Below are 25,763 nucleotides of genomic sequence, written 5' to 3' on the forward strand. Positions count from 1 at the left end.
TAATCACTGAACCATCTCTTGTAATTCAGGTGTGTCCCCTTTTTTATTTAGGTGTGTCCCCACCAGACTCCACTTAATTTTTAGTGCCTCTAATGTTTGTTGGAGACACACACACACACACACACGTACATACACACACACGTACACACACACACACACGTACACACACACACACACGTACATACACACACACGTACATACACACACACGCGCACACACACACACACACACACACACACACGTACACACACGTACATGCTCGAGCACACACGCACATCGTGACTCTGCTTTGGAGCTGTAACTAGAGCCCTGTCCTCCACGGCTGCTGCCTCCCTCTGTACTTCTCTCCTACCTCTTTGTCTGTTGTCTCTAATTGTCCAAGAATGAGATAATCCTGTGCTTACTTTCCGGAACTCCTAGAGCTGGTTCCAGTGAACTCATGGATAAGGCTAGTGAGTTTTCGTTCAAAAGCTTTCTTTGTCTACAACCAGCAGTGTGATGTGGTGATGCCCGCTGCCCTGTGCCTCCCACCCATGGTCTAACTGGACTGTCCTTCAGACCCTGCCTCAGTCACTCAGAGTCCCGACCTTGGAAATGTAAAATAGCACTGGTCATAGCTGGTGTTCAACAAATTGGCCTTCCCCTCTCTTTCTCCTTTCCTCCCTGTTCTGAAAGCTACCCTCAGCTTTCTCCAGATAAACTAAGGCTGTTTCAGACCCTAATGCACAGATGAGCCCGGATATCCGTGAACTTCCCGCTTTGGTCTGCTAAGCGCTGGAATTACCAGCATGGGCTACTACATTCAGCTTGAATTTTTCTTCAGTTGCATGCATCCGTGCATTCTAATAAATTGGGAAGCACCAACGATCCTGCTCAGCACAGCAAGTCCCTGCCAGTACTCATGTTTCAGCCTTGGCTGTGCTCCTGAGAATACAGAGAAAGCAGGGGGTGTGTTCTGCGCAGAGGGCATCAAAAGTCTGACTCCGACTCCATCAGTGAGGCAGGTCGTGGCTGAGGAGCATGCTATCCATCCTTGGAAGGTTTGGGGCAGCATGGATGACTGACCTGCCCTGGGTGCAGCTCACTCTGCCACTGACCCAACCCTGACTGATTGATGCCTTCTGCTGAATAGCTAGTGACTGAGCAAAGGGACATCAGCATCACTCTCATTAGTGTGCCCTGCTCACACTGTCTCCTCCTCCGTCACTCTCTGGAACACTTCAGTGATGACAAGCTTAGCAAGGGGCAGTGGATCCTGCCCTGAGCTGCTTGCAGGAAAACTGCAGACTCTGTTTCCTCACTGACAAGAGTACTGGATTAGCATCCTTGATAGCCTAGAATACAGACTGGAAGCCTCCCCTGCATGTTTCCTGCTGTTTCCAGTTAGAATTTAGGCATTTAGTGTTACTTGAAGGCCTGACTGTACACAATGTCCAAGATAGCTCACCTAGTCGTGGGCATACTAGTTATCAACTGGGAGCTCAGCCAGATGTCATGGAAGCATTCATGACTTCCCATAGCACAGTGGCTGACACCTGAGGGATATCCTTCCAATATTAGCATGAGATTGACCCAGGGTCCCCACCACATATTTCTGTGCCTCTTACATCTTTGCCCGTGTACTGATTACTTTTGTCACCACTGTGACAAAACATCCAAGAAAAACTATTTAAGAAGAGAAGTGTCCATTTGCCTCACATTTGGCAGAGAGACAGTCCATTGGGAGGCGGCTTGGCAGGGGTCATCATGGCAGCAGGAAGATGAGGCGGCTGGTCCCACCGCACGTGCAATCAGGAAGCTGAGAGACACAGACACCAATGCTCTGCTTGCTTTCTTCTTTTTATGCAGCCCAGGATCCAGGACCTGGAATGGTGCTGTCCACATTCAGTGTGCATCTTCCCTCCAGATAAACTTTCCTGGAAACACCCTTACAGATGTGCCCAGAGGTGTGTTTCTATGGTGACTCAAATCCAGCCACAATGACAATGAAAGTGAGCCATCACACCCAAGAAGGCTTGAAGCATCACTAATGTCACTTTGATTGATGGAGTGAGTCACTAAAGCCAGTCCAGATTTGGAGTGTGTGTGTGTGTGTTGGGGGAGGGGGGAAATGATATCACAATCTACATATGCAGAAAATGACACAGGAGGATCCTATGGGATTGGAGAGGTTGTCTGGGCTATCTTTGGAAAACACAGGTGGTCTCACCACACATTCCCCATAGAACATTCTTAGGCCACTGGCATGTTCCTCACAGGGAACACATGCTTGGTGTTTGTTCCCCGGGATTCTCAGGATGTGCACATGACTGACTAGACACATCCACTTCACAGTCCCTCAGTATCAGTTTATGGCTCTGGCTGCACCTCAGAGCTTTAGTGCCAACTCTGGGTTATTTCTTGCTTCTGGCCTAGAGGTACTTCTGGGCACACTTGATGTATGGTCTTACCCCTGAGCTTACTTTCCCCTCTGTTCCTTTAATTTCACCTTATTTGGAACCCCTGAAGTTGTTATGAAACTTTAAAGGCATACTGGAAGTGAAGGCTTTGTAAACTGTATACAGACCAAGGATGCTGATGGAACAGTCGCTCCATGCTTGGGGGCCCTCCTCCTCTTTACCTTAAAATCCCAGTCTTGCTAAAGCAGGAGGAACTGGTTCAAACTAGACATCTCCTTCAAGCCGTTTGCTGGGGCTCAACACAATTCAACATTCTCCTTATAAGAGTTGCCTTGGTCATGGTGTCTGTTCACAACAGTAAAACCCTAACCAACTGAGACGGTGCCTAAGAGCCCATCCCTAGGGATGCTTTTCTGTTGCTATGGAAGCTGAAAGTGCATAGGTAATGGATGAGACTCCCAGGATTCTGGTTTAGGCAGGTGTTTCACAAAGGCTGGTCCATGGAAGAATGATGCAATGGATGGATGGATGGATGGATGGATGGATGGATGGATGGATGGGTGGGTGGGTGGATGGGTGGATGGATGGGTGGGTGGGTGGGTGGGTGGGTGGATGGATGGATGGATGGATGGATGGGTGCTCAACCAGGCATTTTGCTCAAAACACCTTACAGACCTTTGGAAGCACAATTGCCTGTCTAAATATTCTTGACTTATTTCATTTCCTTTCATTAAAAACAGACAGTGAGTCTGCAAAAACATAGGTTTATCTCTTCCTCAGACTTCTGAGACCACAAGCAGGCCCTACCTAATGACACTGGGCACCTAATGACACTTCTGTTAGGACCTTTCTGTCTCCAAGCTGTCTGTCCCTCTCCACTCTTATTTCTTCAGCCTTGAGCACATTGCTGTGACCACTCCTGTAGTGGACACCGGCTGGCACCGAGGACACAGCCTGGCCATTTCTTCCTTGTGGAACCTTCTCTGTGACTGCCCTCACTTCTTCCTCCCCAGCGTCCACCGGCCTTGAACTGCGCCAGCCGGGAGGACGCCAGCAGGCCGGTGAGGAAAGATTACATGAATAAACAATGCACCAATGTTCCAAGTGAATGACTTTGGAAAGCACTCCGGGCTTGTTCCGGTTCAGTGAAAAGCAAGCGTTTGGCCTCAGCCAGGGATGCATTCCACTCTGGGTTCGAGGGTTGTCTCTGTCCAGGATTCTGCAGAAAAATGTGGGGCTCTGCATGAGTCAGAGCTACTCACTTATCTCCTGCTCTAAGCCTGACCTTGAACTGTGCCCCTTGACTGAAGGGGCTGGCCTCAGACAAAGCCTAGTGTGTAGGACCCAGGCAGCACAGGGCTGCTCACACGTAGAGCATTCAGGGGCAGTGCAGTCGGGGAAGCAGCTCTGAGGTCTCTTTGTTCCAGGGCTTACATGGCATGGTTGCTTGGCTGTCCAAACAAGTATGCAAAGACTCCGTGACCCTGGAGGTGGAAAATACCTGCCTGGACCAATCAGCACAAGGATTAAGCGTAAGGCCAAAGAAGTGAGTGAAGGAACAGAGCTGAGCCTGTCCTTTGGTGTGCACCTGCAGGCAGCCACAGGCTGTCATTCCTAACCAGCATCCCTGCCGCAGAGGTGCAGACCTTGAAGTTGCTATTATTAGGTGGGGGATGGGGGAAGTTGAGGCTTAGGGATGGCCAAGTTCTCAAGTAGGGTTGATGAACCAAGAACCGGAAAATGCTGGTCTCACGGGAGCACAGATGACAAGCTGGTGAAAGAATGGAGACTACAGAACTCTCCTGTTTGTTTTGGAAAGTGAGGGGCCTGTGTGTTATGTGGGAACTCTGCAGGGGGTGGCCAGGTATGGAAAGAATGTAGGCTTTGGATCCTATCATTTCTAGGTTTAAGTCTGGGCTCTGCGTACTAGGGCTGTGTGATCTTAGACAAACTGTCTGGCTGCTGTGTGCCGCTACGGAAAACATTATACTTATTAGAGGTTTGTAAGAGAGTCCAGCCAGCCACCCCTACCGCCTCCAGAGTCAGGCCCTGTCTCAGGACCTTCAAACAGGGCCCCTCTGAGCTGTGACATGCGACCTTCCGTACCAGACCAAGCATCTCCCAGTCTGAGATCCAAGTTGCCTCTGTGAAAGATCATCCGGCAAAATGACAGGATTAGGGCAGGGGTCTCCAGAGTCCGCCATGTGTCTGTGGGAATAAGCAGTCTTGTCTCCTTGGACTGTCCTGGACATTGGGGACGGGGGGGCGGCAGCCTCACTGCCCTCTGCTCACCAGATTACAGAAGTTCTACCCTTCCTAGATATAACCATCAAAAATGTGTGCAGACATTGTCACACATCCCCTGGAGCAGGTAAAAAGAAAGCAGGACCTGCTGTCTGTCTTGGGCTTGCTGGGCTCTTTAGGTGGCAATCCAGCTCTCTGGGCCTCCCATTTCAGATCTGAAGCATCATGTTTGGAAAGTGCTCAGTCCTCCAGCCAGACCCTCTCGCAGTTCTGAAGTTGGAGTGTTACCGGCTCCAGGAAGCTGACAGATCTCCCTCAAGCCAGGAAAAGGGTTGGATCCTATCTAGTCCCACAACACCCGTCCTGATTTGGGGCTCAGTTAGAGAAGATGGGGCTATTTGAAGTGCTCTGGATGATACATGAGGGACAGCTAGCCAAGGATGTTCTTGATGCCGGGGCATTCAGCTCCATGCAAGGATAGCAGCTGAGGCAGGAGCATGGACTAGAAAGACAAGACAACAGAGAGAAGCCCTGTGAGCAGCTGCTTATTGCCTAAGTGGCTCGAGCCTTGTTGCCTTTCGTATATGTAAGATGAGAATAATACCCCCTAGCCAGAGGACTCCTGTAGGTTTGGGTAAAGTCCAAAGTACCCGACACATTCAGTAAATGGTATCTGTGATCCTGATGGCTAGGATCCGTCCTAAGGAAGCAAGAGGTGACTGGGCTGTGCCAGGGAGGGCTGATGTGAGCAGCTTGCAAGTCGCTGGGAATTCTGGGACTGCCGCAGTGCCCCAGCCGCCTTCACTACAACAGCCCACATGGAGTAGGTCTTGAGCTAGCCCGTGTGGGGTCGACAGTGCCCCCTCCTGGACAGTCTACAGAGTGTGGGTTGCAGGGGCTGGTTACTTGGGCTTTGCGCCATGAGGCACCTTCATCAGCAGGTTTGACAGAACCTTTCAGGCGAAGAACACATTGTGAAGATTGTTTCCGCGCTCGCTCCTGGCCGGAAAAGCCACTTTCCTGCACCATGCCATCGCCTGCCTTCCTTGCTCCAGCCTGGTTCATCCTTCCGTTTCTCTGATTTAAATCTAGTATCTTCCTCTGGGGAAATAGAAGCAGCTGAGCTAGTGGTGACTGGACACCCACCACCTTTCTGGCTCTGAGAAGGCGGGGGTGGGGGTGGGGTGGAGGGGTGCTTGTGAGCATGCTCAGTCAGCCGGCCTTGTCCTTCTCCAAAGAGCCACCACTTTCTCTCCAGGAAGCTCTTTCTGAGCTTGCCTTGGGCAGAGGTGGGCGTGTACACTGGATGCACAGAGAAGCCTGGAGGCTCCTGACTCTCCCTGCGTGGGCTCTGCTGTGGTCCACTAGGGCAGAAAGGACTTCCTAGTCCCTTTCTAGTCCCCTAACTTTTCTGCAGAGGGCAGGGGTTATCTGTCAACCTGTGTGTGTGAGAGAGATGCCCAGATAGGAAGTCCCTCTGAATCCTCCTCTCGTAAGATAGGAAACTGTCCTTGCACTGGGAACTAAACTTGAGTGCTTACTCGGACTTTGCTGCCACCAGGGTGGCCTGTGTGTCTTTATCCAGGTGTCGGAAACTGACCCCCTACGCTAGCTAGCCTCTGCCTGTCATGAAGCACAGGTTTGCCACATTGAAAGAAAGGAGAGCAGATCACGGGGGCTCCGGGACTTCCTCCATCTCCTGCTAGGTCTGTGATCTCCCACTGGGGCCCCGAGGGGGATCCCTAGAGGCCTGGCTTGCTAGATACATCCTCTGGCTGCCCTGGCTGTGTGTAAGTGAAAGGCTAGTCGTGATGCTGCCAGCGAGCCACCAGCGACAGTGCCAAGGCACAGACTGTCCAGGTGGCAGATGGCTTCCCCTCTCCACTAACATTCACCATGAGACTCTTCTGGCCCTCTTCCAGGTGACAGACTGGATTCTATCCCAGCGTGCTGATGGCCTCAAGGAATTTATGTCACAGCCCTGAACTAGGCTAGCTGGGAGCTTCACTCGAACCTCTGTAAGGACAACTTTATGTACTGGGGTGTGTGGGAGTGTGTGAGGGTGTATGGGGGGTGTCATTCTTTTTTTCAGACTAAATATAATAAACGAAACAGAGATTCAAGTTGATTTTTGTCTGCAAACTAACAAAGATACATTTTAGTATATTATTATGAAATGTTGGTGACTGTATCTATTAAGACCTATTTTTTGTATGTGTCTAACCCCAAATTTAGGTATGCATCTTTTGTTTGATTTATTAAGCTTGGGAACTCTACAGATACATAAACATACACATGTGTACATATATCCTCTCCATACCTACGCCTACTACACAGTTTCCCTTGGTGTCCAAGGAGCATTGGTTCTAAAATCCCCTTAGATATCTAAATCCACAGATATGGAAGTCCCATATGTAAATGACATGGCTTCTGTATTTCATCTGTACACAACCTTCCATGCACTTTAACTCTGTATAAATATGCTGTCTTGCTCAGGAAACCATGAGAGTGCACAGATGCAAATATTATTTTCTAACTACATTGCTTCCCAAATAGCTGACAGCAGGTGGCTGACTCCATAGACAATTCCATGTTCCCACAAATAAAGAGGGCCAGCCGTACACATAAAGACAGTACTGCACACACATGACTTTTATGTCCAGTGACTGTGGATTCTTAGTCACATATATGCAAGCACACACACACACACTCACACACTTCTCCCTCTCTGTGGACTATAGACACTGCGTCTCAAGACCGAGTCCCTCAAAATTGAGTTTATAGCCCCTAGGTCTGCAGTTGTTTCCTGAGGCCGCTTCCCCCTAGATTCCTTGAGGAGCCTGTGTTTGCTGGCAGCCATTGCTCCTTCCTGAAGTTCCTTTGGAATTAACAGCTTGGGCTTGGTTTTGGAGCAGAGGCTTGGAGAGGTGGCTGACTCCCCCTCCCATCTAGCTACTTTAGCCTTCCTCTCTCCCTAATGGCTTCTCTGTTACTTTCTGGCCTGTGGGCTGCAGGCTGGTGGGTCTTGTAGCAGGCCTCTTCCCACCCACTCCCCAGCTGCTCATAGCTGGTTTATGTCTGTCCGGGCAGTGCCTACAGGGCCTGCGGCCTGGATGTTCTGAGAATTTTATTGGCACCTCCATCAAGATGAGGGCCATGGGGGTCCTTTGGGCCTTTCTGAGCAGCTTTATTGGAGCAGGCCTTTCAAACACAGCAGGGAGCCGCCATTTCAGGGGAATCTGGTTTCTCTGCAGGCTTGGGCTTGTTTCCTCTCTGTTTGATTTGGCAGAGGCACAGCCTGGCCTGTTTTGATCTGCACCTCATGTTTGGGTTTTTTGTGGCCTGTTGGTGGATGAGGTGGCGCAGAGGGTTAGCCATTTCCCCACAGCCACAGGGACACAAACAGAGCTTTGTGTCAGGCCACAGCAGGTGGAATGGAAAGAGTTCAGGCCCCTCCAGGGCTCAGGGGAGACGCTCTGGAGTTTGAAGCCATTAAAATGCAAATAAAAGCAATCCTCGCAGCACCTACACTTCAGGAACCCAAGCTGGCCTGTGAGAGGACTGTTGGGCTGGGTCTCAATTACCATCAACTCCTTTGGGATCTGGGATAGGAAAGAGGTGGGCAGAATTAATACTCCACAAGGGGATTTAAATTTTAAAACTTCACTGGGGGTTGAGTTCACAGCCAGGCCTGGGCAACAGATGGCCAGCAAGTCCCTGACATTTGAAAGCAGGGAAGGGCATGCTTAGGGAGAAAGTGTCTGGCTAAGAGAGAGCCCTGTCCCATCCCCAGGATGGCTAAGGCAACCCCTTTCTGCATTTGATCAGTCCCCAAACCAAATGAATAGCCATCATATTTGAAATAAAAGATCCATGAGGAATGGCTGATGTGCCTGCCATTCATACCTCAGAATCGGGGTCTTCAGTGAGATACGTGGCTAAATGAGGTCACTAGGGAAAATCTAACTTAGTACAATTCTGTCTTTCTTTTTTCCAGTGTGGATATGTGTGCGTGTGTGCGTGTGTGTGTGTGTGTGTGTGTGTGTGCGTGTGTGCGTGTGTGTGTGTGTGTGTGTGTGTGTGTGTGTGTGCACGCGCGCGCGTGCACATGCACAAAGATGTCTGTGGAAGCTGGAGGTTGACATCAGGATGTCTTTCTCAATCAGGTGTCCACCTGATTTTTTTGAGACAAAGTTTCTCACTAAGCCTGGAGGGCTAGATTAGTCCAGTGAGCCCCACCCCACCCCACCTTATGCACTTGTCTCTGCCCTGGAGTTAGAGGGGCATACCTCTACCCCTGGTTTGGTATATGGGTGCTGGAGATTTGAACTCAGCTCTTTATGCTTACTTAGCAGCACCGTTCTGTAAAGCCCAGCATGGACTGAGCATCTCCTCAGCCCGTGATTGTGCATAAGAAAACATTTGAATATTTGAATATAGCCACACACAGAGGACCACATGAGGAACAGGGAGAAGTGTGTAGAAGCCAGAAGAGACGCTTCATCAGAAACCAGCTCCAAGCTGGGCAGTGGTGGCACACGCCTTTAACCCCAGCACTTGGAGGCAGAGGCAGGCAGATTTCTGAATTCAAGGCCAGCCTGGTTTACAGAGTGAGTTCTAGGACAGCCAGGGCTATACAGAGAAACCCTGTCTTGAAAAACCAACAAATACATACATACATACATACATACATACATACATAGAAAAAAGAAGGGAAAAGAAACCAGCTCCATCTGCCCTTGATCTCCAGAGCTGTGAAGAACTAGAGTTCCATCTTTGCCCCTCCCAGTCTTCAGCACTTCACCAGACAGCATTAGGGAGCTCAGAGTCAGCAGCGAGAAGAGAGAAGGCCTAGTCGGTGTCTCTGCTGTTGTGATAAACGCTGACTGAGTGCACAAAGTTTATTGGCTCACACTTCCCAGGCCACAGTCTGAGGGACTTGGGCACAGGCACTGAAGCAGAAACTGGAGGGATCCTGCCTACTACCTCCTCACCCTCCTCTGGTTCCTGCTCAAGCAGCATTCTTATATAATCCTGGAGCCCTGCCCAGAAACTGCACTAGCCAGAATGAGCTGAGTTTTCCCACATCAATCAATAATCAAGTCCTCCCAGACACAGAGAACTACCGGCCAATCTGATCTGGACAATCCCTTAAATGAGATAGACTCCTTCACTGTAAATGACTCCTTAATTTTTACAAACCGTTGTTGTTGTTGTTGTTGTTGTTGTTGTAAATATGGGTGTTTTGCCTGCATGTATGCCTGTGCACCCCATGTGTTCAGTGGCCACAGAAGTCAGAAGAGGGCATTGGATTCCCTGGAACCGGAGCTATAGGTGTTTGTGAGGCACCATATTGGTGCTGGTAATCAAACGTGGGTCCTCTGGAAGAGCAGCCAGTGCTTTTCTCTGCTGAGCCATCTCTCCAGCTCTGTCTAAATAACTCTTGCTTGTGTCAAGTTGACATAAAAAGCTAACGATGATAGAGGCTTTCGGGCAGAACTCCAATTTTGTCTCTTGCTCTGTAGGCTCACACAGTGAGTGCAGCTGAGGAGGCTCAGCCCACCCTGAGCAAGCCAGCCCAGCCCTTCACTCACCAGAGCTGTCCCTGGATCTCACGACCATCCACTGGCAGCTCAACCTGCCTAAGGCTGCGACCCTTTAATACAGTTCCTCATGCTGTGGTGACCTCCAACCATAAAATTATTTTGTGGCTACTTCATAATTGTAATTTTGTTACTTATAACCTGTAGTGTAAGTATCTGGTGTGCAAGATATCTGATATACACGACTCCCTGAAGTTAGACCCAGGGTTACTCTAACTGCTGGAGAAGATGGCCCACCATAGGGATGTGGGACCAAAAAGGAGCAGGAGTGTCCTGAGGAGGGAACCGGTGTCAAATGCCTGCTCTCCATCACACCAGTGTCTCCCAGGATCTGACCGAGCGCAGGGCTGGACAGCAAGCAGCTCATGAGGCCAGAGCAAACAATGAGCCTTGCTCCTAGGTCCCTGACCCTTAGTCACCACAGACACTTCTGTTTTCTTGCAAAAATCTTTGCTCTGGACTCACCCACACTGTCAGGAGCGAGTTCTTTATCTGTTCTCCCACCACTTCTCACAGGACCTTTGACATCAGACGTGTTTGTATGTGTGTGTTTCCCACACCCAGGCCTTGAGCAGGCACCAGGTGGGCACTCTGTAACCCAACTCTTAACACAGCTCCTTGGGGGATGTCTGTCGCATTACCACAGGGGGAGTGTTTGGTCCCCAGAGACCGCTCCCTTTTCTGACAACAATCAGAAGCCAGTTGTTTTACCTGTGGTTCTGACCAAATGGCTGTAAGGAGATTTGATTTGATCTGATCTGTTTACTTCTCTGAAGGAGCCCACAGAGCTCAGGAAAAAATGGCTTAGCCATGGTCATAAAGGATGTGACTCCAGACACAGTGAATGGGAGGTGGAAAAGACACACAGGGCCAGGCACAAGGAAGGGACCAAGTTCCCTGCCTTCTCTGGATGGACCACTCTCCAGGAACCTCCTGGTATTCAACCAAACAAAGCTCTTGTGAACCTGAACCCCATCCTGTTTGGAGGTTCTTACCCCCAGTCATCTTGCTAATGTGCAGGCTTTCCTAACTGCAGAGTCTCAAGGGCTCTTGGAGCCGTGGGTAAACATTAGATCTATCTATGATTATGTCACACTACCACATACACTTAACCCCGGATCTGTGAACACATTCTCCGACACCCCACCTGTGCTCTTATGCTGGAACTTCCCAAGTGTGAACCACACTCACCCCATTACCCCCTGGGACCCTAGTGTCGCTCTTCAAGATGTAGAATGGTCCCAAGGCTTGCCCTGTCACCAAAGTAAAGCTTTTGCCTGCCTCGGTTCCCACTTCCTTTCTTGCCTTCTGTGTGAGAAACCACAGGGAGTCAGGCTCCAGAGTAATGCCATCCACCAACAAGGAGCTGGGTCCTCTGATACCGAGCCTAAGTATCAGAACCCTTTATCCTTGCTAGTTGACTTATCCCAGGCATTTGTTATAGTAATGACAGACAGACAGACAGACAGACAGACAGACAGACAGACAGACGGGCGGACAGACGGACAGACGGACAGACGGACAGACGGACAGACGCATTCTCATCCCACTGTGTGTCTCTGTAAGGTTTTATGTTTCCATTTCTCTTTGGGAAGAGCCTGAGAGTGAAATTGTGGGGAGCTATGACAGCTGTTAAGTTTCTAAGAACTTTCCACAGTGTCTGTTGCTATCCGCAAGCCACCAGCAGCACATGAGCAAGCCAGCCACGCTGCATGCTGTCTGCTCTCCGCATTCTCAGGGTGGCAGCTGCTTCTGAGGGTTTTTTGGTTTTTTTTGTTTGTTTGTTTTGTTTTTTAACAAAGCCAAGTTTCTCTATTATTATAAGATGCAGTGATTTTTTTTTTTAAAAAAAATACATCTTTCCCTAGCTAGGCTTAAAGGTATCTCCAGGTTAGATCCCTCTGGGGCTGGGATGATGTGCAAGAGCAATGCTACCCAGCTTGTCCAGGGTGGTCTGTGGACCAGGGCAGTGTATGAACAGCTGGTCCAACCTCAAGCTAGCTGAGTCAGCATTCATCGGATAGCACATAGCTACCCAGGAACTCCGTGGCCTCGAGCTCCATGCTGGACAGAAACCTCCTCAGCTTCTTGTGGCAGCTGTAATCCAGAGTGGTGGTGTAGACGGTCTTGGGGTATTTGGGGTAGACAATGGTGGTGCTGAGGAAGCGAGCAGGTTTGGGGCGAGGCCTTATAGTTTCGCCAAGTGCAGTTGGGGATACAGGTGACTGTCTGGCTGCAGGAAGCCACCAGCAGGCCCAGGGGCATCTGCACATCATCGATGAAGTGCCGCTCAGAATCGTACTTGACTGAGGAGGTATACTTTATTTCCTTTGGGGGTAAGTGTTCTTGTGTGATGCTGTACAGCACAGTCCTCTCCACACACAGTGTCAGCCTGAGCTGTTCTCGTTGCTCTGGAATCTTCACCTCTCTCCTCTTAATCTTTTTTTTTCCCCCAAGACAGGGTTTCTCTGTGTAGCCCTGGCTGTCCTGGAACTCACTCTGTAGACCAGGCTGACCTTGAACTTGGAAATCTGCCTGCCTCTGCCTCCCAAGCGCTGGGATTAAAGGCATGCGCCACCACTGCCCAGCCTGTCCTTTTAATCTTACCAGTCTCAGCAGGTAGAAGCACTCACCACTGAGTTCCTTCCCTGGGACCCAACGTGTTGGAGGAGAACACTGACTCATGCATGCATGCTGTCCTCTGACCACACATATGCATACCACATAGACACATGCACACACGTGCACACACACGCACACATGTGCACACACGTGCACACACACGTGCACACACACGTGCACACACACATACACATAGTATAATTTTTAAAATTCTAAAAACAAAGTCTACCTGCTATTCACCCATCCCCTCTCCAGATGTTTTCTGCTGGCTCTGTGGAGTGTCTCCTGTTTCTCTAAGAAAATTCTTTCTTCTTTTTCAGATTGAGTGTGTCTCATATCGACGTTTTAGGTTTTGATATTCTTGTTTACATTTTTCCTTTGTGTCTTGTATTATTGCCTTTAAAATGTTTTTATTCCGAGTTACTTAGTGTGTGAATGTGTAAGTGTTATGGGGTGGTGCGTGTGTGCGGAAGTCAGGGGAACAACTCATGAAAGCTTGTTCTCTCCTTCAAGGGTTTGGGCCCCAGGACCGAACTCAGCTTGTCAGCCTCGCTGACGGGCACCTTTACCTGCTGAGCCATCTTGGAGGCTTTATATTATATTTCATATATTTTTTTTTTTGCTTTCCCTTCCCCTTGTCTATGAAATACTAGCTGTCCTGGCACTCTCTATGTAGGCCAGACTGGGTTTCTGCTTCTGTCTCCTGAGTGCTGGGTCAGAGTGTTACAGCTGTATCATTCCGAACACTATGAGCTTTCATGGTGGGCTGTGGTTGGGCCTGGCTTAGGAGCATGTGCAGGTCTGCTTTCCTCCAGTTGGGGTTACCACCATTCTCCTTCCTTTCTTTTCCTTAGTTTATTTATTTATTTGAGACAAGATCTCATGTAGCCCAGGCTACAACCTCAGGCTGGTCACATAGTTAAGAGTGACCTCGAGCATCTCATCTTCCTGCCTCTACCTCCCTAGCATTGAGAGAGCAGGTATGTGTTCCAATACCACACTGGGAGTCGAACTTAAGGCTTTGCGGATGCTGGGTAAGCACTCACCCAACCAAGCCACTGATAACTGACCTATCCTTTATTTTAGTGCTAACTTAGTCTCCTTGAGCATTTCCAGAAAGTCTGGTCTCAGATAATCCCTCCATTTTCACAGCCCCTTCTTCTGTTGTTTTTGTAGAGTATTAAAAAGCTGTCTGGCTGCCAGCTTCCCATCCTCACTAACTCTTCTATGATTTCCACGGTTCTCTTGGTGCCTCATTCGGAGAACCTTCTAGCAGTGTCCGTGGTGAAGGGACGGGTGCCTGCATGTGTTAGGAATGAACAGAAGGACACTGCGTCCCTGTGTGACACATTCCTCAGTCAGAAGAGGGAAGATGACCAACCCATGAGAGGAGGAAGATTCCTCGGGGACACAAGGCTGGGCACGGTTTGACCTGGGAATTTCAGATGAAGGGCTGTTCTGAAGTTCAGACACAAGCAGTTCAGGGCTATCTGTTGGTATGGGGTTTGCTATGGCCTAAATTTTTTTATCCTTCTCCTCCAGATTTATACACTGAAATCTTGACTCTTAAGGTGGTGGTGTTAGAAGGTTGCATAAATTACTTTTCTACTACTGTGATAAATACTCAAGATAAATCAACTTATAAAGAGAGAAGGTTTAGGTTGGCTCCTAGTTTTGAAGATCTCGGTCCATGATTAATTGGTCCCACTGCCCTGAGCCTGGGGTGGAGGAAGTCTGGTCACCTCAAGGCTGGCTGTAAAAGAGAGGAAGAGGGAAGGTGGTGTCTCACAGTCCTCTTTATGGCACGCCCACAATGAGCAGAAGACCGCCCACTGGGCCCTATGGCTAAAAATTCCCTCAGTCTAACAGCACCAATCTGTGGACTAAACTTATAAATGTGGCCTCTGGGTCACTCTGGGTGAAGTTGTCACAGAGCGGGAGATATTAAAAAGGACCCGTCAAGCTTCCCATGCTACCACCGGCAACTCTGCCCCAAGGAACAGGCACGTTCCTGCACTTGTGCCTCTGTTCCGGTAGCCTGGCTGGCCATGCACTGGCAGGCAATGGCCAACTTGTTTTTATCTCGTTGAGACTTGCTGACTCAGAATTCTAAAATCTCTTCATCCAGCTGGCTAAGTTCCCACTGGTGGTGGGTCGTCACCCCACCAACCCTGTGCTTCAAATCCCCACCAGCCTTTGTGGTGCACATCAGGCAAACCCACGCTTTGCCACCGTACCTTTCTCTCTTGAACCCAGACGAGCCACTGAGTGAAGGAAAACACAACACAAACTTAGTTCAGAAACGACGGTAACTCAGTCATTGGGCACAGCAACTAAAATCCTAATCTTGCAAGCTTTATTAAATCTAATTCCTCAGGTGGTGAATCCTGATGGGTCCGCCATTGAAACCAGGGGACACTTGTAGCTACATCTTGTCCTCCAAAAGGACCTAACTCTCTTCTGCTTCCTCTCTTCCTCCATCCAACATGGAAGTCCCACCTACTCGCCCAGTGATTGGCTCCTTGTCGGCAGCCCCTACCAGGAGAGCAGAATTAGCATCAAAATACAAACAGAACCAGGCCATCCACAACAGAGGAAGTGATTATATCATGAATACATCATGACTACATCATGATTACATCATGGAGTAGTGCCTCAGAGAGGTGGACAGGAACAGACACTTAACTCCTTCCATGTGAGCTCAGAGTGAGGAAACAGGTTCTTACCAGAAAACAGTCTATTAGGGACCTTGGGGTTCCAGCCTCCATAACTATGAAAAATAAACTTCTGTTGTTTATAAGCCACTCCGTCTAGGGTGTTTTGTTATAGTAACTTACTATAATTCTAAAATCTTTGTCATATGGATAATGATACTTACAGGTATTATCTTAGTCAGTGTTCTATTGCTGTGAAGAGACACCATGACCATAGTAATTCTTATACAAGAAATAACTCTTATACAATTAAGTAATTGAGACTTGCTTACAGTTTCATAGGTTTAGTCCATTACCATCATAGTGGGGAACATGGTGGCTTGCAGGCAGACATGGTGCTGGAGAAATTTGAGAGTTCTACATATAGAATCACAGGGAGCAGAAAGAGAGACACTGAGTCTGGCTTGGGCTTCTGAAACCCCAAGCCTACCCCTTGTGACATACTTCCTCCAACAAGGCTACGCCTACCCCAACAAGGCCACATCCACACCAACTTAGGCCACACCCCTAATCCTTTTCAAAAAGTGCCACTCCCTTGATGGCTAAACATTCAAATACATGAGTCAATGGGGGATATTCTTATTCAACCCATCACAGATATGCTTGAGGATATGAGTTAATTCATTTATTAGACAGATGTTGGGTGAAGATCTGCTGTGTGTTATATTTGTGCTGGTGACTGGGGATGGGATGGTGGACAAGGCTCATCTCATAGGATCCGGGGCCTCAGGGCTGGAGACATAGGTAGTCTGCAGCTGATAACAGTGCTTTCCTGGCATGCATGAAGCCCTGAGTTCCATCTCCAACACAGTATAAACCATAATACAGCATACACTTGTAATCACAACATTGGGAAGGTTGAAGCTGGCCGATCAGAAGTTCAAAGTCATCCTTGGCTAAGGAGTGAGATGAAAGATATGTGAAGCCCAAAAAGAGGAGGGAGAGAAGAATGGAAGGAAGGAGGGAGGACGAGGGAGGGGAGGGGGTGAGGGGGAGGGGAGGGGAGGGAGAAGGGAGGGAAGGAGAGAAAGAAAGGGAGGGGGAGGAAGGGGGGAGGAAGGGGGGAGGGAATGAGGAAAAGAAGGGAGGGAGGGAAGGTAGAAATGAGGGAGAGGGTGAGGGAAAGAGGAGGAGGGGGAGAGAGGGAGGGCAATGAAGAAAGAATCCATCCCAGGTCTCTTCTGCTTACAGAATGGAAACTTTATGCCCCTCAGCAAAATATTCCCGCTGCCTTAAAATGATAGTGTGAGCTGCTGGGAATGAGGGCTCCCTGAAGCTTCGCCTTGTTGAAAGCAGAATTCCTCTCGGGAACACATTCTTGTTTCTTGTTGTGAAAAGGCTCACACACAGACAAACACACACACACAAACCGAACAGACCACAGCCTTTCATGTCGGGGTCTGGTTTTAATTTTCCCCTTTGGTGCCCAAATCAGATTTGTGTTGCTAAGGAAGTTAATCGGGGGCTGTGACCGAACTGGGATGCTATGCGGAGTCCAACCCCGTTTGAAGCTCTCCTCTCCAAAGCCCGTTATCTTCTGCTGTCCAGCCTCTGTTCCTGTGATCTCGATCTGCCCCGCACTGAGGCCTGACTTTATCAGGAAACGAGGTGAGCGGCCAAAGGGCTGTCTTTACTGTCTAAGAGGATGCTAAAACTTCACAAGAAAATGCTTTTTATCTGATCACCAGTTGGCAGGATTTACAGCCTCCGGGGAGGAGAGGGGTCAAGAGAGTTCAACATCCTACTTTGCCTATAATCAGGGAAGCAGAAGGCTTCAAAATAGGATTAGCTATCCACCGGGTCCTTTGGGTGGTTGGCCTCCCAGGGGTCAGATCAGTCCTCGGGGCGTCTTTTCAGCTCCATCTGGGCACCAGGTACCAAGCTGTGTTCTCCAGAGTCAAGACAGACCAGCTTTGAAAGCAGGCCGGGGAAGAGGGGACCCGAGGTTATCTCTCACCCTCTGTAGGCTCCCACGGGGCTTCACATATAGGGCAACCCCAGAATCAGATGTTAGAGGTGAGGCCAAATGTGGGAAAGCAGGTGCAGGCCCAGAGCCTTGGTCTCCTCCATGAGAAAGACCTGTGTGTGTGTGTGTCTGTGTGTGTATGTATGTGTGTGTGTGTCTGTGTGTGTCTGTGTGTCTGTGTGTGTGTGTCTGTGTGTGTATGTATGTGTGTGTCTACGTGTGTGTGTCTGTGTGTGTCTGTGTGTGAGTTTGTGTGTGTGTCTGTGTGTGTGTGTCTGTGTGTGTATGTCTGTATGTATGTGTCTGTGTGTGCGTGTCTGTGTGTATGTGTCTGTGTGTGTGTCTGTGTGTGTGTCTGTGTGTGTGTATCTGTGTGTATGTGTCTGTGTGTGTCTGTGTATGTGTGTGTGACTGTGTGTGTGTGTCTGTGTGTGTCTACGTGTGTGTGTCTGTGTGTGTATGTATGTGTGTGTGTCTGTGTGTGTGTGTGTGTGAGTTTGTGTGTGTGTCTGTGTGTGTGTCTGTGTGTGTATGTCTGTGTGTATGTGTCTGTGTGTGCGTGTCTGTGTGTATGTGTCTGTGTGTGTGTCTGTGTGTGTGTCTGTGTGTGTGTATCTGTGTGTATGTGTCTGTGTGTGTCTGTGTGTGTGTATCTGTGTGTGTCTGTGTGTGTGTGTGTCTGTGTGTGTGTGTGTGTCTGTGTGTGTGTCTGTATGTGTCTGTGTGTGTGTGTCTGTGTGTGTGTCTGTGTGTGTGTATCTGTGTGTGTCTGTGTGTGTGTCTGTGTGTGTGTATCTGTGTGTGTCTGTGTGTATCTGTGTGTGTGTGTGTGTGTCTGTGTGTGTGTGTGTGTCTGTGGGGGTGTCTGTGGGGGTGTGCAATGGGATGGGGTAGAAGCCTCAACTCCAGCTCCAGGTCCATGACAATGTGGAGGTGGGTAGCAGAACACTGTCTATGCTCAGAAGCTGCCGAGCTGTCCAGTACTTTCTGTATGACTAAAATAAGCTGTGTGTGGGGCTGCAGAGAGAATCCAGTTGGTCGGGAGCTTACCTTGCTGGTGTGAGCACCTGGGTTCAATCCCTGGAACCCATGTTGGGGAAAAAGGCAATGATGACTGCCTGTACCTGTAATTCCAACAACAGGGAGGGAAACATGAAGATCCCTGGGGTTTGTGGTCGGCCAGGCTAACCTAATCAGTGAGCTCCAGGCTCAGTGAGAGACTCTGTCTCAGAAAACAAACTCCTGAGGAATGACATGGGATTGTCCTCCAGCCTCTACACACGCATGTGCACACATACACATATGCACACACTCAAGCATGTATATGTATGTATGTATGTATGCATGAATCATCTATCAGTGTATGCATCTATGTATCTATCTAATGTATGTATCTATTTATCTATATATAGTTATCTACCCTCATATAATTCTTGTCTATCATATATATGGTAGATATATGATATAATCATATACATATGATATAAATATATGAATGTATAAATTCATATTTATATATTATTATAGGCTATACATAATAATAAATATATATATATGTGTCACAACTCTTGATGCCTCTCTAATTACAATATCTTCCTGAAGGCTAAACAGCTTCTGGGACTCAGGTTGGTCAGGAACAATGAGGCCACCAGCAATCATGGCTTCTTCCAACCTTCTATCCCTTCCATAATAGCAACAGTGACAGAGTGCCACTCAGGTCTAAGTTGTTGTCTGGTCAACATGCCACTCAACCCATGGGTTCATCAGGTTCCACCTCCTCTGGAAAGCCTGGCTGATCTCCCATGCCCCACACTGATGGCTAGCATGGGGCTCGCACATCTCGGACATTTGTATTTGCTGGCTCAGCACTTATCGACGTAAAAGTGAAAGGTCACAGATGCCCTGATCTAAGAAAGTGTGGGGAAGCGGCAATGTTATGGTCAGTAGTCATGCAAGGGAAAGGATTGAGGGCCACAAGAGACCAGATACAGGGCATGATCTTTGTGGGGAAGACCCCGAGAGCTTTTAGGAGATGCCGGTCTGGGGACCTTCCAGGCTCAGAGCCTGGGGGACAGGGACAGTATGAACCCACCCACAGTTAGGATGTTTAACTGGTCTCCAGGGCTAGCATCTATTTTCCTGTAAGTGTAACTACCCGAACAAACAAAGGTGGCCTCCGGAAGGTCACAGGTGGGTGGGGCGTGAGCGGGTACACTCTGGTGGATTCTGTTTCCACCATGACGCTGAATGTCCCAGGGATCCAAGGACGGAAGAATTAGTAACAAATCCTGTGTTTGACACTGGTGGAGCGTGGGCTGCCATCTGATTCCAGCAGCCTGGCTCCCAGCTTGTGTTGGGTGGAGGTAGGGACACAGAGAGAAGTGTCACTTGGTGCTCTTAGCATAGCCTACCCAATAGCAAAAGGCTGGAAGCAACCTATTGTTTTCTAAGTGATCCCTGACTCTCTTTCCCTCTCCCAGAAAACCTGCATCTCCCTCTGCTTGCCCTGGCCCCCAGTGAGGCCTTCCATGGTGGGGGTTCCTTCCCCTCACCCTGAACCTCTTGTCGCTTCTTTGGCTTCACCTCGGTTGGCCCAGCTCTCACACTGGCACTCCGATGATGGTCCCAGGAGAGAGTAAGTGCTGGGAGCTGCAAGCCCTTCAGCTGGTCTGAAGGGAAGTTTCATAGATGACTATGCCAGTCTGTTTTGGTCCTTTGAGCTGCCTTCAGGACCCGTCACTCCCAAGAGTCCTTCCTGCCTTTGCCAACACAGCTGCAGTCCTCATGGTATCTGACAGAAGTGCCAAAGCTCATACTGTAGGCACCCTGCTCAGTCCCTCCAAGGTCCAGGCCTCCTACAACCAAGTAGGCCAGCATTTCTCCTTCAATTCCCACCATGGCAAATTCTAGAGACAGCTATGTGCTAGCTGATGCTGGAGACTCCACACTGTCTAGACTCAAGAATTCCTCCCTTGGGATCCATGGTGGGTTCCTCTAGCTGGCTGGAGGTATTGTATATTTCCTACCTCTGTGTTCCTTTCTCTGAAGGTTCCTTGAATCTCAGGCTTCCATCAAGCTAATTCAGCACCTACCAGACTCCCATCGCTCCATATGCACTGTCCCCCTGTCCCTGGGCACACCGGAGGATCCCACAGCTGGGACAAATGGGCTTCATTTACTAAGGCTGGTATTAACAAATCAAACTGGCTGGCTTCCAGCCATGGGGGTTTATTCTTGTGTAGGTCGAGAGGCTAGAGTCTAAACCAAGGCATCACTGGACCCCCAGCCTCCTGAGGGACTTGTAGAGAATCCATTCCATGACTCTCTCTAAGCCTCTGCAAGTAGCTCATGGTCCCTGGTCGTATGCAGGATTCCAACATGTGCCTCCATTGTCACGTGACTGTCTTCTTGTAGAGATCGGGAATAATAGATTCAGAGCCCAGCCCACTCTGCAAACATTGTCACCGTGAAGAACTGGGCTACAATGTCAGTGCTTTGGGATTTGGGGGGTGGGTGGGCAAGGAACGCAGTGTAACCTCTGAGACCCACTAACAATGGAGTCAGACCTCATACTCAGGTCTGATGGCATACCCTCCCTCTTTGTACCTGGAGCTGATGACAACATTTCAAGTGGCTACAGTAGTGTTGTTCTTGGCATTCACAAATCACAAGAACCCCACAAGCCAGGCATGAGATGCCCTCACCTCAGGGTCTCTCTGTGTAGCCCAGGCTGTCCTCAAATTCAAAATTCTGCTCCAGCCTCCTGAGTGCTGGGATTGCAGGCATGTGCCCCCATGTCAGGACCGAGCTCCTTTCAAAGGTGAGCAATTGGGGCTTGAGAGGTCAGACTCCAGGCCACAGGATCTCATAGGAGCAGAGCAGGGACTTAAGCTGCTGTCTTTGATACTCCACTGAATTTCCTCCAGACCTGCCTTGCTAAGAACATGGTACAATGTGCATATATGTTGCTGAAGCACCCCTGGGAGCCCTTCAGACAGGCCACTGGGCCAGCAGTGATTATTGCAAGCCCCAGCAGAAAGGGAAAACTTGGAAAATCCTTTGTGGAAAAAAGGGCTTCTCAAGGCCTAAAAGGCAGGGCTCAAGTTAGCAGGGCAGAGATAGGGCTGGGTTGGTAGAGTTCTGACTGATTCAAAGCCCTCTTGAAGGGGGATGCTTTTTACTGAGAACCCAAGTTGGGGTGAGTCTGTGTGGACTTAACCTCCTGGCCCCTGCTCCAGCAGAAATGTACTGTGAAAGCTTCATTCCTCTCATGGGGAGGGACATCTCAGTAGGGGGTGGAAGCCTGAAGAAAGAGGACCAGCTGAGCGGGCCCAGTGCCTTTCATTCTTCTTCCCACGGATCTGAAGCCAGCCTGTGCCCCAGCCCAGAACTCAGAACACTGAGCGGTGAAGCGGCCTGCCAAGGGCCGGCCTAGATCCATCCTAATATCCAGAGTGAAAGACTCCCAGGGAGCCTGTCCCGTTGTCAGAGGCCTGTTGTCTGCGTTGGGCAGTCAGCATTGGGCAGTCAGCTGTCACAGTTGAATGATATTTGACAATTGGATAATACTTGTATTTTTAGGCATGGGTCACAGAATCCTTTTCTCTACTGCCAGGTCTGCCCCCACACTGGGACTCTAAGGAACAGAACCTCTTGGGTGCCTGAAATTAATGCTTCAGTAAACGTGGGTGGGTGGTGTCTGGCAGGCTAGACAATGTGTCCTAGGGTAAGAAGACCTCGTCCAAGGACATGGGGGTCTCCTTGGTGTCTTGGCAGAGCATGGTCACTGTAGCTGGTGCTAGCCCACAAACGGCAGAGTTCTTACCCTTGTGGCCCTGCAGAAAGAAGGACATACAGGTTGGTTCCTCTGCACAGGGTAGGGGGATGGGCTGTCGCATGGTGACAGGAAACAGGTGTCTATCCAGCAAAGCTACCGGGATCATCAAGAGCCACAAATGCCACAGGTGGGTGGGCAGCGGGCATGAAGTGGAGTGAGAAGTGAGCTCTGAGGATTCTAGTAAAGGAGGTGTTCAGAAATAGAAAGTCCACATTAGGGACCAGCCAAGGATAAAGCTGGGCCTCAAGCAGGACACCTCAATTCTGGCATTTGACCTGCAGAGCTGGCTAGTTCTTTGTCCTGGGTGGCAGGCTGTCTTCTCCTCTGTTGGGCATTTAGTAGCATCCCTAGCCTCTGTCCAGCACATGCTGGCAACAGCCCTCCCCAGCCATGACAATGAATCATGTCCCTAGACATTTCTAAATGTTTCCAGGACAGAGGCATAAAACTGTCCCCTGTAGAGTCTTAGAAGAATATGGAGGTTTGGGGACAGAGAGCAGACTACAGGACTGGACATGAACAATGACTCAAGCTGAGGGACAAGGACTGTCTCTCCGCTCACCCTTTGTGCTTTAGTTAGGGCCCTGGGGCAAGCGTAGGGCGTCTTGGGCCCCTGTTCTCACAGAGAACACACAGGAAGGTGTCGCCGGTAAAGGGAAAGGCTGGAGCATGCTGGGAGACCCGGCTTAGAAATAGCACGAACAAAGGCATCCTTGGTTTCCCTTCTGTGTAATGGGGATAAGAACAGCTGCTTTCTCCCAGAGGCCCTGCAGAGGTTAGCAGCACTTCTGTGCCTGGAGTAGGAGGAGTCGGCCCTCAAGGCTGCTACTGCCATAGTTGGTTCTCATGTCTTCCACTGTGATCTGGACACAGTGCCTCCCACCCCCAAGTGTCGACACCTTCCCTCATGCCCCTGAACTCTAGCCACCATAGGCAACCGAGGCATGTCTCCCACACCAAGCCGGTGTGCATTTCCGTTCTGCTCGTGAGACTTCTCAGAGTTTGTCTCAAGGCTCTGGAGAGAGAACGAGCCTGCCATCGAAGCAGCAGGTCCCAGAAGTGTTCCTTGTGGGAGGCTGTGAAGTGCTACTACCACAGGCCTTTCTCAAAAAGCTGTTCGCTGCTGTTGCTTGTTTGATTGAGCAAGACGGGTTGCAGAGAAGGGGTCTGAGCTGGACCAGGGCAGCAGGCAGGCAGCATCCAGGAGGGCAGGAAATAGACACAGCTGCAGATAAACTCTTTGGGTTCCAAAGAGGGAAACAAAATCTCAGTAAAAGCCCATCTGTAATGGGAAGGAGAGGTAACAGCTCCCCCGGAAACTAGCCACATCGGGGCCTCCATGGTTAATAGATCGTCAGCTTGACAAGGTCGAACTGTGGAGGGGACAAGCCTCTGAGCACACCTATGAAGAAATCTCTAGATTAGGTTAATCTCTGGGGATACCTGTGAGGAACTTTCTAGAATAGATTGATTGAAGAGGGACATCTGCGCTAAATGCTGGCGGCACCGCTTCACAGGCTGAGGTCCTGGGCTGCACAGAAATGAGCTGGTGAGCTGATCATAGCACCTGTCGTTTTCTGCTTCTAGACTGTAGATGTGATGTGACCGGCCACCTCACACTTCTACGGCCTGCCTTCCCACCATGAAGGACTATACCCTCCGACTGTGAGCCAAGACAGACCCTCCTCCCTCAACTTCTCAGGTGTTTGTCACAACAGCACAGAAAGAAAGTAAAGCCATGACAAAGTAGTGACCAACAGTGGCTCAGTGAAAGTGTGAGGTGAGGTATTCCATTTAGACACCCCAGTGTGTCGCAGACAAGCGGAGCTCATCTCCTCCCTTCCAGCTCTGGAAACACTGCTGTGGTAGAGGGTTATGTAAATGCAACCTCTGGTGGGATCCAGCCTTGAAGGAGGAGCAGGAGCAGCCAGCCGGGGAAGAGGGCATGAGACTTGGCCCCAGAGGTTATGTTTATTTTATATTTGCTTTGTATTGGAGCTGGACTTGACATTGTCATTTAGAGAGTGGTCACTGCAGGCCATTATTTATGCTCTCCTTTAACAATTTCCATTCTAACAGAGAAAGCACACTTCATCCATCCCTCTTCCGGGTTTACCTGACGCTACCTCTTCTCACCTCTGCCTGGAGCAGCCTCAGGTGAGCCTGGGACAAGCCCTACCCATGACCACTGGGGAGCCGCCCCTGGAATACCAGGCAGAGAGGAGCCATGTGGGGCCTGACCTCACTCACATTAGGCCCCCAAATGGCCACTGACAGAGGCAGGAGAGTGACTGCTGTGGATTCCAGCCTTTGTCTTCAGTCAGGAAGCTTAGTTTGCTGAGCCTCATTGTCCTGTATGTGAATGGGCAGAAACGGGTGCTCATTCCAGACAGTGAACTAGATGAAGTGCCGGAAATGTGGCACACAAAGGCTGAGGGAGGGGCTTAAACTACAAGGGTTCAAGTCCTTCCCCAGGCTGGGTGCTAGCTGGGTGCTCTGAGACCTTCCTACAAGCTTCCAAAGGCTCTCAGACAGGCACATTGTGAAGAGAGCATGCACAGATGTCTAAGAAAGTAGGGCTCCCTTCCCTCACTGTTGTGAACAGTGAGCCAGCAGTGAGCATGGGGTGCAAGCATCTATATAGTGAGAGTCAGAGTCCTGGGGTTCCCAGGAATGTATATGATATATATGCATGATATGCATGTGTGTGTATGTATATGTGTGTATGTATGTGTACATGGAGAGAGAGGGAAGGAGGGAGAGTGAGAGAGGAGTCAGAGACAGAGACAGAGACAGACTCACCACATCACTGTGTACCTTCAACTGGCCTGGAACTCACTCGTCAGACCAGGCTGGCCTCGAACTCACAGAGCTCTGCCTACCTCTGCTTCCTAAGAGCTGGGATTAAAGGGGTGCACTACCACACCTGGCTCGTAGTTCTATTTAACAAATGAATAGTAATGAACGGATGACACATAAAAACCATGATATTAAGGTGGGGATTTTTTTTTTAATTTTAATTTTTGAGACAATCTCACCACACGGGACCTAGGAAACAAGAGAATTTGATTCAGAAAAAGAAAACCACAAAGCTTGCCGAAAAAGGAGGAAACTAGACAGTAGGTCCTGAGTGAGGTGACCCAGACACAAGGGGACAAAATATTCAGCCCTCATGTGAGAATCCTAGCTCACAGGTTCAGCAGTGAATAAGTGCGGGTGAGCATGGACAAGTCTGTGAGACGGAGAGACCACGGGAGAGGAAAGAACCTTGGGGGGGGGATGGTGGTGGAGGACACACAAGAGGGGAGGATGATGGTGGAGGACACACAAGACAGAAGCCAAGAGGAAGCTATGGGAAGCGAGGACAAATAGGAGGTG

At 49.6% G+C, this 25,763-nt stretch overlaps 1 pseudogene; it reads right to left on the reverse strand.

Moving 5' to 3' along the window:
* Positions 1–12,252: 12,252 nt before the first annotated feature.
* Positions 12,253–25,763, reverse strand: part of LOC116081106 — a 19,168-nt pseudogene continuing 5,657 nt past the window's right edge.

Source organism: Mastomys coucha, unplaced genomic scaffold, assembly GCF_008632895.1.
Source record: "Mastomys coucha isolate ucsf_1 unplaced genomic scaffold, UCSF_Mcou_1 pScaffold6, whole genome shotgun sequence".
Lineage (NCBI taxonomy): Eukaryota > Metazoa > Chordata > Mammalia > Rodentia > Muridae > Mastomys > Mastomys coucha.